Source organism: Anomalospiza imberbis, chromosome 2 (assembly GCF_031753505.1).
Source record: "Anomalospiza imberbis isolate Cuckoo-Finch-1a 21T00152 chromosome 2, ASM3175350v1, whole genome shotgun sequence".
Classification (NCBI taxonomy): domain Eukaryota; kingdom Metazoa; phylum Chordata; class Aves; order Passeriformes; family Viduidae; genus Anomalospiza; species Anomalospiza imberbis.
Window position 1 is genome coordinate 26,976,557 of NC_089682.1, and position 4,282 is coordinate 26,980,838.

The following is a 4,282-nucleotide window of genomic DNA, read 5'->3' on the forward strand; positions in this document are numbered from 1 at the left end:
TCCACTCTGATGAGAGCAGTGAACACGGAGAGGAGAGGAGAGGAGAGGAGAGGAGAGGAGAGGAGAGGAGAGGAGAGGAGAGGAGAGGAGAGGAGAGGAGAGGAGAGGAGAGGAGAGGAGAGGAGAGGAGAGGAGAGGAGAGGAGAGGAGAGGAGAGGAGAGGAGAGGAGAGGAGAGGAGAGGAGAGGAGAGGAGAGGAGAGGAGAGGAGAGGAGAGGAGAGAGGAGAGGGACCATGCAAGTTCAGCATAAAAAAAAAGAGATAGCCTTAAATCTTCTTTTTTGGATGCTAAATTTATTGGAGCATATGAAATGTTTTTATTGCCACTGACATATTCAAAAACAAGTTTTCCTTCAAAATATTTTTTCTTTTTTTTGTCTTACAGTAAGCTGTTATGATTAAAAAATCCCACATGTTTCCAAACACACAGCATTAAGACAAAAGACTCCCTGCATGAATTTTGGTTTGTAGGAGTAACTTTGACTCAATTGAATCTCTTTTGGGACACTCCTAGAGCCTGTGTTTTGTAGAACTTCAGACTCACTGATTACACAATTTTTTCTTGACTGGTAGTTGATGAACCTACACTGGTTTGTCCTTCCACCCTAAAGTGTTATTGGCAAGTACAGTGAGGTGACAAGATTTGATGTGTTTTGCAGTGAGGATAGGAATGAAGCTGCCGTTTGATTTTAATGGTGACTTTCTGGGCCCTGGTTTGCCCACAGATGACCTTGCTCAAGAAAGAGGAGAGAGAACTTCAGGCTCTGCAGATGAGAAAAACTTCCTTCTGCGAGTAGAAACAACACTGCCTGATATGTGACCCTTGAATGTCTTTTCACTGTGATTTTAAGTTAAGCCAACAGATACTTATTAAAACTTCTGCCATATTTTAAGTGTTGTTTGGATCTAATCAGTAACAACTGATTACAGTTGTTCAACAGTAACAACTTCCAAAATGTCTTCACTCTAAACAGGAGAGGATTTACCATGCGTTTTTATCTCATGCTAAGAAAAGATTTTTGATCAGGATTAGTTGAGGAGAAAGTATTTGCATTTGAATTACTTTTCTGCCTTAAATTTAAATTCTTCTATAATAACACTGTCTTTCCAAAAAAACTTTTCAGTGTAATTGTCCCTGACAATGCTGGAAATCCCATTAAATCCCTGGTGATCATATTTCATAGGTTTGTGGATTTTGAAGGAGTTCCTGAGATATTTTGGCTGCGCATAGTCAAAAATCAGAAAACTGTCCCTTCATTCCTTGGTTTTGATGCAGAACAGCTCCTCCCGTAGTGATACAGTGTTTGCTCCTGTCCATGGTGCTCTGGCTGGAACCTGCACCAGCAGTTTCCTTCCCTTGCTGCTCTTCCCCCTCACTGCCACACTGCTCAGATCCTGCAGTGCTGGTTCTGCAGAGCTGGGCTTTGGTACCCAATGTGCTGCTCCCTTAAAATGTTCTCGCATCAATCTGTCTTGGCAACTTTTGTCTGGGGCCTGGAGGGAAATACTTTAAAACCCAACAAAGAACAGATTTCAGCTGTTGACCTCAGCAGTTCTTGCAGCTACATCATTTCCCTGATGCTTGCTATCTGGTTACCAGAGAGGATGCAAGTTGGCTGGCTTTTGGCCAGGGAGCTGGTTGCTCTGCACATTTCTGCAATCACTCCAGTCCATTGCCACAAGCACCACAGGGAGCTGTAAAAAAAACCCCCAAAGATGTGTTACAGATGCCTCAGTCTTTGCAACTGTATATGAAAGAGTACAGTTCGCTGCTTTGGGGACTTACAGTACTGGGATATAAACAAGACCATTTTTTTGTATTCATTTCTGCACAGGCATTGTTGGAAACAGTGCTAAAACAACACTTTTTTTAAAATTTGAAATCAAGCCCATATTCCTGGGAGTGCCCCATTCTTCCCCCATCAAGCAGATTGGCACTTATGTGAACTGATGGTCAGAGAGAGTGAAAATTTAGGTAGAATGAGATACTAGCTTACCCAGGCAGGAGACATGCTCCCCTGGCCATGGGAATGATGGGTATTTTTGTGGATCCTGTTCTCTTCTTCTTGTATGTTTACTCACACAACAAACAATGTATTTATTAATATTTCAACCACATATATGCTGACAACTTTCTTTCACATTGCATCTCCCAGTAGATTTTAGATAGATCTTTACATTTAATTCCAGCTATTGCAACACAATTAGTACTAAATAGCTAGCCTTGTTGCTTTTGATGTTTTGGGGGTTAGTTTGGGGGCTTTTTCTTTGTTCTGTTTTGTTTTGTTTTTGTGTTGGGACAAGCACTTGTATTTCTTCAGTTATTAAATCAGGCTCCTTCCCCACTGCAGTGGTAGGCACTGGAATCACTGCTGTTACACAGGAGTATATCAAGGGGATGTCATCTCTGCAAGGTGCCTGATTCTCTTCTATCCATCACTGCCAAGGGTCACCACTGGGAGAGTCAGACCAGATCCTGCTGCAGAGAAGGCAGAAACAGGTAAGGGAGCACACCAGGCATGCTGTACACGAGGCTGACACTTCCTGATGCTGTAACTTAAAACTACCAAAGCAAATGGTACTTAGACCCTTTGAAATTTTTATCACAAATTTCTAGTGCAATTTTGGATACTGGACCAAAATCTGAGTTTGCTTGGATTGTTTTGGGGCATTATTCAGTATAACCCAAGGCAAGCCTGGTGGAAAGGATTCATTCTCAAATTCCTTCTGGGACTGAATGTACAGAAGAGAAAGGCTTCTTAAAAAAAAAAAAAAATAGAAAACCAAAACCAAGCAAAAAAGTGATAAAGCATTGGAATTGTCTGCCTGGAGAGGTGGTGGTCACCATCCCTGGATGTGTGATGTGTTTGAAAAAAGATTGGATGTGGCACTTGGTGCCATGGTTTAGTTGAGGTGTTAGGGCATGGGTTGGACTCGATGATCTTGAAGGTCTCTTCCAACCTTGTGATTCTGTGATTCTGTGATTCCTAGTCTCAGCTTCTCTGTCTAGCCCCAGAACAGTCAAGAGAGTAGGGAAAATGCATTTAAAGAGAAGAGCCTATGCAACTCTAAACTTGACCATATTTTCAGAAAATAAATGTAGAAATTGTTACCTTGTCTCTACTGAGCATATGCAACTCATTTTTTTCTCACATTTGTAACCTGGAAACAGGAAAAAGCACATTTCATGCCAGACTGCAATTTTTTCCTCACGAGGATGGTGATATCGCAACCTTTACAAAATTTTCTATGTGAAAAACCCCACTTCGGTGTTATTCTGCAGTGCCTTATCTCCCTCAGCTGACTTGGAAAGAAACAAGCTTTGCCCTGCCCAAAGCCCTTGATTAAATCAAACTGAAGTCAGAAAATGGAAAATTTCAGACCATATGTTCAAAATTATAAACAATTGAAACCAAGGTATTTTTCTAGCCAGAACTATTAACCATACCTACAATGATTAGTTCTAGTTATGTTTCTTTAAACCATGTTCCTTTTTATCCCCATACAAATACATCTGTGATCTAGAGCTCCAAATACCCTGGAAAAGGCAAAACAAACAAACACAAAAATCCTCTTCCTGAGAAGATGAACAGACAAAAAATAGAATTCGAGTCAGAAACAAGGATACTGTTCACAGAAAAAAAAAAAAAAAAAAAAAAAGAAAATAACCCATGGCTACATCTGCTTAGAGAAATGGCTTACACTCAGATGGCATATGGGTTTGTTGCCACCCTTGGCAGCAAATTACTTTCATCCCCCATCCACAGCTCTTTGACATGACCATCCACACCTTTATCATGGTTTCAGATGAGTTAACAGCACACAGTCTCCAAACTTTCCTAAGGGGGAAAATAATGTTGTATTTTTAATCTCTTGCGGTTTTTTTACATTTTTGACATATTTGTGGCTATTGCTGCATAGCAGGTAACCTGCAGAGGAGTATGGACACTTAAATGCTTCTGTGACTACCTACTCAGCAGCTTCACCCTCAGCAGTCAGCAAACCTCAAAACCCATTTCCATTTGAGAAAATCTGCCAGGGTTAGGATGATTCCCTAATTAGCCACATCCTCTGTGTTTCACCATTAGATAACACAAGGAAATGTGTTCACGGCTTGCTGCTTCATCAAGCTGCTGTAGTGATTCATTCCACATCGACTGGCACTGGGAGAGCAGAAAAGCCCAGGCTGACAGTAGGGATGTGAAGGAGAGCACCATTCCTGTATGAGACTTCAGACAGTGTCTCTCCCTTAGTTTTTTCACAAATGAAAGTCTTCCCTGTG